The sequence below is a fragment of the Leptonychotes weddellii genome, chromosome 3, assembly GCF_054177405.1.
Source record: "Leptonychotes weddellii isolate Sample4059 chromosome 3, ASM5417740v2, whole genome shotgun sequence".
NCBI lineage: Eukaryota > Metazoa > Chordata > Mammalia > Carnivora > Phocidae > Leptonychotes > Leptonychotes weddellii.
Window position 1 is genome coordinate 41203723 of NC_138371.1, and position 8619 is coordinate 41212341.

The window sequence follows — 8619 nt, forward strand, 5'->3', positions numbered from 1 at the left end:
CATCAATCCTGAGGGATAATTGTCCCATTTTACAGATGAGAACACTGAGATGTAGAATATAAAGAAAGGGCTATGTAATTTATAAAGGTTACATAGCAAGTAATTAGCAGAGCCAAAATTAAATATATATATAATTCTAGGTCCTGTGCTGTTCACCTGTGTGCTGTACTCTTAGAAGATAGGGGAGCATTATCTACCAGATTTTCAGGGGAGAATGAATTTGATTCAAGAATTCTATATCTCACTGAGCTATTATTCCCATAAAAATGTGACAAAAAAGTTTTCTTATGCAACCAAAGGCTCAGGAAATACATTACTTACATATCTGTCTTACCAAAATCTCCATCTAAACACTCAGTTCAGCCATTTAGAGAAATTGAATGAGGAATTCATAGTGTGAAAGGGGTGGTGGTGGGTTTTGAGTTATTTAAGCATGGAACAGAGTCTAATTATTATCATAAGTAGAATTATAAGAGAGAAATACAATTCCTTGAATAAGATATATTATAATTTTTAAATAATTTTTTGATGTAACAATAGTAGTGATTTCAAAAAGCATAAAAGCAAAAACTAGGGTGTGTATAGAGAGGTGGGACAAGGTCGAGGAAGTGTGTAATTCAATAATTTCTTTGGAGGAAGTTAATAGAATTTATTTCATTCCTGAACTTGATAAGCTGCCAACTATGCCCTTAAGAAATGTCATTAACAAATATAAAAGTAAACACTAATGGAACTAAAAACAGAATTCACAACTTACAATATACTGAGAATAGATATTTTCTATGATATCGTAGAAAACATAGACCATAAAATAAAAGAGAGAAAATAAAGAAAATAGCACAGAATCAGAAGTAAAACAGAATCTTTAAAATAAGATGACTGAAAGATCAAATATAGCTATCCCAAGAGTAAAAGAAAATGAGATAAACTTAAAATATAAAGATTGAGTTGAAAGAAGATTAAGAGCAGAAATATGATATAGACATGTTTACTCTTAGATTTTATTTTCCAAATACAAAAGTAAAGCTGTACTATCAGAGTTATATTTAATAACTCCAAGGTATCTAAATCCATATGCTTTTCTCATTTCTATTTTTCATAGTTCTTAGGGTCTCAAATATTGTTGACTATTTAATATGTTTATGTTCATTGACAAACAGCAGTATGAATTAGAAATGGTAATGTCTCATTTTTAATCATCTCTGTTTAACTTGTGACTACATGTAGTTTTGCTTTAGAATGTAACACTAACTTTATTCTTAAATGGAAGCATTTAAAACACTTTATCTTTCCTAGATCTCAGCCTCTAATTACCTAGAAACAAAATGAAGACAGTAAGAATAAAGGTACAAATATCAGCAGGAAAACAATAATTTGTACACTAAGTATAATAATCATAAATATCTTTGATGTGGAGACTATTATTTGGACATGTTTTCTTTTGACTGAAATTTCTTGCCTTTTTTGGGAGAAATTTCTGAAATAGCAAACTTGGTGTACCAGAAATCTAGCTGCTTATTCTTTTAAATTTTACTGATTTATCAGTATTCCCAGGCCATTCCAGCATTGAGGCATAAACTAAGTCTCAATAATAGTCACACAAAAGAACACATTTTTTTCAGGTGTGCTCCCACCCATTCTTTAGAAACACAAATGCTCTTCCACCATCTACTCCTTTGCTCAGCAGGTATTTTTCCCCTCTACTTCAGGCACAAATCCTCCCATCAACTACAAGATAATCACCTATTCTTTTTTCTCCTGCTTTACTTCATTGTGGTAATGTTTCCTGTGTTCCCAGCAGGGAAGTTTATCATTCATGCTCATTCAAGATATTGCTGTGGATGCATTCAAGAGAGGTTGCAGTTGCTCTCTGGAGTTGAGTGCTTATGGTTACCTCAGCCTTCTACCACTGGTTTGCTGCAGTCTACATGTGAGCTGTTGCTGATGTCTGATGTTGAGGTCACTGATATGTGAATCATCCCCATCTTCTTTTACTGCTGCCAAAGCCACTGGCTCCATCTCCCATCACTGCTGAAGCTGTTGACAGCAATGTCTTTAATGCCTTGCATTTCCAATGATACATATATATGGAAAACAGTATGGCAGTTCCTCAAAAAATTAAAAATAGGACTACCGTATGATCCAGCAGTTCCACCGCTGGATATATAACCAAAAGAACTAAAAGCACAGTATCAAAGAGATATTTGTACACCCATGTTTATTGCTTCATTATTCATAATAGCTAAAATGTAGAAGCAACCCAAATGTCCATCTACAGATAAATGGATAAGCAAAATGTGGTATATACGTACAGTGGAATAGTATTCAGCCTTTAAAAGGAAGGAAATGCTGATATATGCTACGACATGGATGAACCTGGAGGACGTTATGGTAAGTGACATAAACCAGTCAAAAAAAGAAAAATACTGTGTGATTCCACTTAGATGAGATACTTAAGAGTAGTCAAATCATAGAGACAGAAAAGTATAATGTGGTTGCCAGGGGGTGGTGGGAGAGGGGAAAGGTGAGTTATTGTTTAATGACTGTAGAGTTTCCGTTTTACAAGATGAAAAAATCTATGGAGATGGATGGTGGTGACGATTTCACAAAATTATGAATGTACTTAATACCACACACAATGTACACTTTAAAATGGCTGAAATGGTAAACTTAATGTTATGTGCATTTTATCATAAAAAAATTGAAAAAAGAAGTTATCAATCAAAATGGAAGACTCATTTTAGGTGGCTAGGGAGTCAAGCCAGTTCTGTATGTGCATAGTAGGCATCCACATTAATGAGGACCTGGCTATCTTAAATGCAAATTTTGTAGAAGTGTTGTTTTGTTTTGTTTTGTTTTACGAAGTGAACAGTTTTTAGAGAAGGGATCAAAAGTTTTGGGTGTGGATGACAATCCCAGGTTTTTGTGAGGTTACCTTTCAGAAGGGGCTCTCCTTTTTCTTTCTTCACTCCATCCTCATATGTTACTATTCTTTCTGATAGAGTTATTATTCCTTTACCTCTGTTAGAATTATTATTATTTACCATCTGTCATTGTGGTAAATGTGGTAAAAAGCGTTTAACATGAGATCTACCCTCTTAAATTTTTAAGTGAGAAGTTTTGTTAACTATAAGCACAGAATGTTAGATTTATGGTCTGGTCTTCTCTTATCCTTCCCAAGGAGAAGTCAGGAGGTGGGAGTTTCCTCTCAACTGTGTGATGCTCTGCCAGGGAGAGGGATCATGGCAAGACAGTACCACGAATTTTCCCACTGGCTTCACTTTGGCCATGTGCTCTCCTGGGGAACAGGAGCCTCTGAACTGTCTGGATATCTCATATAGGGAATTGGTCCACATATTGTGGGGTCAGTGTTTCTGTAGGAGGAAGGAGGGTCTGGGGCATCCTAGCCCACCAACTTGCTGTCATCACTCCTCTGTCATTCCTCTGTTTAGTACTAGTTCTTGTTATTTACATATGCTTTTATGGTTTGAGTACTTGGAAATGTGATTGCCAACTAATCATGCTCTGTGCTTCTTATCTGTATTAAAGGAAACAGGTAAGAGATATAGATGTAAGACACTGTTTATTAAGCACTTTTACTGCATCAACAACTATACTAAATGTTTATACAATGATATTTAATTTTCACAAAAGCATTGTAGATATGTTACTATTCTTTTCCTAATTTTATAGAGGAAGAAACTTATGCACAGAGAAAATATTTAACTTGCCCCAAATTCTGCCACTTATTGGTAGAAGAATTGGGAATTAAACCAGGCAGTGTAACAATTCAGTGGTTGTTCTAGAAGTAGAAAACAATAGGAAAAAGCAAAACAATATAATAACATAAAAATTTTTAAAAATCCATAAAATCCTCAAAATTCAGTGTCCAACTTGGAACATGCATTATATGTTGAAGAGTTTTTGTTGTTATTTGTTTGTTTTTACTGTTGTTTCTCTGGTTTGTTTTTGGTTTTTTTTTTTAAGATTTTTATTTATTTCTTTTGGGAGAGAGAGCGAACGGGGGAGGGGGAGTAGAGGAAGAAGGAAAGAATCTCAAGCAGACTCTGTGCTGAGCACAGAGCCCAACATGGGGCTAGATCTCACCACCCTGAGATCACGACCCTGAAATAATGACCTGAGCCAAAATCAAGTGTAGGATGCTTAACCAACTGAGCCACCCAGGTGCTCCACTCTGGTTTTGTTTTTAAACAGTTAATTATTTTTATTTTTCATAGTTGAAAAGTGTTTTTTGTTTAAAAATAATTATTTTTAAAACATTCATCATATTCTCTTTGTTGTAAATAGGAAAAAAATAACTTTATTTTCTAGCAAAATAATGCAAAGAGAACACAACTGGTGTTTTGCCAAATTCAAATACAGATTTCTCTGAGAGTCTGTGATAATTGAGATGTAGCAAGAATATTTTAGGTTGAAACAATATTAGAGACTATTTTTCAAGATAGAAGAGGTTTTTATCCCTTTGGGTCAGATTGTCATGAATAGTTTTCTTCAGTTTTAACCTCCTCATGTTGTGAACAACCCAGAAAGCCCCCTTTACCAACACCCAATCAGTATCTTTCCTCCTCCCTTCAGTTAACCGTTATTCTGATTTATAACACCACAGATTATTGTTTCCTGAGTTTGAACTTTATATAAATAGAAATATACAGTATGTACCAACAACATAATATTGGCTGTCTTTGCTCAACATTATGTTTATAAGATGTTTGCATAATTGTACATAATTATAGATCATTTGTTCTCATTGCTGTATGATCATAACCATAAATTTATTTATCCATTCTGTTATTGGTACACATTTGGGTGGTTACTGATTTTTTAGCTATTAGGAATAGTTCTGCTATGAATATTCTTATACATGTCTTTTGGAGAATATCATTACAACCTGATTAGCTTTTTTTTTTTTTAGATTTTCTGGCTTATTTCTGACCTACAGACTGCCTACATTGTTCTAGTATTCACAGAAACCCGGTGGTGGAGGTTTCTTATGTGCTAAGTCATTTGGAGAAATTTATTTTCTAATGAACATAAGCTAGTAAGATATTTTAGTATAAAACTAATTCATATGGAGCACATTTTTAGCTGGGCTCATGTAGAGAAAACCCAGATATTTGTCCATTTTGACTAAAATTTAGAATTTATTTATTTATAGTCCTTCAATGTTGTCCATGGGGTATTCTGACATACATCCTGGGAATACTTGTGCTGGGTGAATGAGAATTTCTCAGCATAGGAGACTAGAGCAATCTCATATGAAGTAGCTCTCAGGACCAATGCTGACTTACTCTTGTCCTGAGATCTGTTTTTGATATGTTCAGTGATATTCTGCATTCAGCCTGCAGCAGAACTGGGAATTCTGGGAGGCTTTCTACTGGGCATCAGTTATTTCCTTTCCTAAACTACAAACACAACTGCCCCTTCTGTGGAGGAAAAGAGACAGGTTTGCCTTGGCCAAAGTCTGATGGCCCAGAGTCAAGCCCTTAAGTGCTTTTTCAAGTGCCCAGTCTAGGTTCTCTGAAGATCAGTCTGTTAGGTTGCCCAAGAAGGAAATTACCCAATCATTTCTATTCTGGCATTTACCAGTACACACATGTTTCTTTTGATTTTGTAGGAGAACAAACTTGAACTGGCACTTTTCCTGGATAGGAGGATACAACTGGTAGGAGATATGAAATATTCTTTATTGACCTAGATGTATTAGAGAATATATTATGAAAAATAATACTTAATAAACTTTTATCCATCAAGTGTTCCTTGTCCATTTCACATAATAATGTTAGAAACTCCCACAAAAATCTAGCAAAAACTTGGAAATGTATAGGTATCTATTCCAATGTTTCTTAATATGTGGACCATACTTCCAGTCCTATTAATTTGTAATCTTTGGGAAAGGGGCCTATAGATTTCCATTTTTATCAGTCATCTCAGGTAATTCTGATGTACACTAACATATGAAGACATATATGGCTTAAACTCCAAAGCACACTCAGATGAATTTACTAGTTAGAATCTATTTGAGAATAAGAGGAAATTTAAGTGGCAATGAAATGATAGTGATTTACCTAGATCAATTGACATAGTTAAGCATTATTTTAAGTGCTTAATTCTAGTAATAACCTTGAATTTTTTTTCAAGGCCTCAGGGCTATAACTTAGAATGAACTCAAGCTAAATTCCCTTCACTTTGAGTCTTAAATAGATCCAAATTATAGAATATTCCATTCCGTAGACAAATAAGGTTATGGTGGACACATGGTGGCCATGGAGATAAGCTGCCCAGGTCTCCCTTCAGGACAAGCTTTGTTGCCCAGCATAATTAATTTGTCAAATTTTAGTCCAACTTTTATAACATTATGCACTATTTTTCTCTCTTGTCACCATAGAGGAGCAGATGAGGAGAGAATAGAATGACAAAATTAAATGAATTTTTTTGGGCGGCATGATCTATTAAATGGGAATTCCTATATACAAGAGTCAAGAGAGGCTAATGTCTAAATTCCATGTGCCTTCTTTTTTTAGCAACCTAAATGTAAGCTTATCTAATTACATTTCTTGAATAAGTATCTTTTGGTAAAGAAGTTGTAATGTTTGGGTATAGGCTTCATACCAAACATGTACTTTCAGTATTAATGTTAGCATGACTATAATTTTTTTTTCTTTTTAACATTTATTTCCTTGCTCCTACTTTTTACCCTGAGGATTTAAGTTCCTATGTCTCTGTGAACGATAAGATCTTAATTATATCCTGATAGGCCAAATAGAAACCAAGCTTTATTACTAGTATCAGATACTATTCTCTAGATTTTTCTCTATTTTAAAAAAAGAATGATAATAACATCTTTTGGCTATTTAAGGTAACTTTTAGACTGCACCAAAAGCCTATCATCCACAAACTAAACTTCAAACTGGTTTATGCTGTAATTATTTTTAATAATTTGTAGGGTTTAAGAGTTTGAGTATTACTTTATCATTTCCATTTTGATTTCTATTGAGCTGTAGTATAATAGCACTTTGCTTTTGCTAATTGTGCAAATGTGGATTTATGGATTCTATATTTTTAGTTATAATTTTAGGAAGGTTTTATAAATTTCTATGTAGTCATTCATTCATTCAACAACTTATTTTAGAGTACTGATTGTGGGTTAGCCACTCTTCTTTGTACTGGGGATATGGTAGTGAACAGAACTGGCAAAAAGCCCTGACCTCATAGACCTTGTAGAGGGAGGAGATAGGCAATGAAAATAGCAAATACGAATGTAAGTTCAAAAGAAATCATTGCTTTGGGGAAAAAAAGAGCAGGGTAAGAGGGGTGGGAAGGGTTGGGTGATGATCTTCATGCTTATCATCTTGCTTACATACCACAGAGCATCAGAAATAACATTGGGATGCTAAATATTGTTTACATTGGTTCTTTTGCTTTATATACTGTAACTACCAGTGTTTTATTTCTTAATTTATAACCAGGGTTACTGATGTGTTTCCAGAATCCGCTGAATTTAAAATCATCCTAAAATATGACCTTATTTGGAATAGTCTACTTGAAATGTATAGCTGAGTAAAGTTTGTTTTGTTTTGTTTTAGAGAAAAGGAGAAGTGGTGGAGGTGCAGAGGAAGAGGGACAGGGAGAGAGAGAATCCTAAGCAGGCTCCATACCCAGCATGTGAGCCCAGTACAGGGCTCAGTCTCACAACCCTGAGATACTGACCTGAGCTGAAATCAAGAGTTGGATGCTTAACTGACTGAGCCACCCAAGCACCCCTAGCTAAGTGAAATTTAATTTAAAAAGACAGAGACTGGGGGCACCTGGCTAGCTTAGTTGGTTAAGCATCTGCCTTGGCTCAGGTCGTGATCCTGGGGTCCTGGGATTGAGCCCCATATCGGGCTCCCTGCTCCAGTGGTGACTCTGCTTCACCCACTCCTCTCCCTCTGCCCCTGCTCATACTCTCTCTCCCTCTCAAATAAATAAAATCTTTAAAAAATAATAAAAAGACAGAGACTGAAAATTCTCTGTATTGGTTAATGTGGGAGCAGTTGGCATATTAAACCCCAGTAGAAAATTAGTCCTTGTCTTTTTTCTTTAGTGCACTGAATTTATGTTACAGTTATAAATTTAAAATTAAAATGCAATTAAAATAATTTGAGTTCTCTCACTAAGGAATTTTCTCAGTAAGAAAGAAATTTGAGTGTGAAATTTTCTCACTAAGTCATTAAGAGTTAGGAAAATGACTTAGACTTCTGGGAATCTTTACATACTTATAATGAGAAAAGAGAAAATTGGGCAACTGAAGTTATCTTTTAAAGTGTTGCAATAAGATCTTAACACAACATCCAATAAATGGGCATCATGCCAATGGTGGAAATGGAAACAGACTGCCTAGGGCCCCCTCCAGACGACTTGTTTCCCAGCTATCAGCAACTGCAGGGTGGGCCTCCACTGCAGAGTGTCTCCTTACCTGAAGTCACATCCTAGTTGTGGCAGCCCACAGCTGGTGACAGCCAGCCAGACATTAAAAGTACCATTTCAGCTCTACATGGGCTGTCGTGACAGGCATGTGTGTTCTACAGAGAACTGGCTGCATAATTTGCAGGGCTCAGT

General features: G+C 35.2%; 1 long non-coding RNA gene across 2 annotated transcripts in view; it reads left to right on the forward strand.

The window, feature by feature from the left end:
• LOC115943012 (uncharacterized) overlaps positions 1–3551 on the forward strand; it is a 221002-nt gene extending 217451 nt beyond the window's left edge. For both annotated transcript variants that reach the window (XR_014143465.1, XR_014143466.1), the window contains one exon: positions 1799–3551. This is a non-coding gene — a long non-coding RNA (uncharacterized LOC115943012). The remainder of the gene's footprint in view (positions 1–1798) is intronic.
• Positions 3552–8619: the final 5068 nt, after the last annotated feature.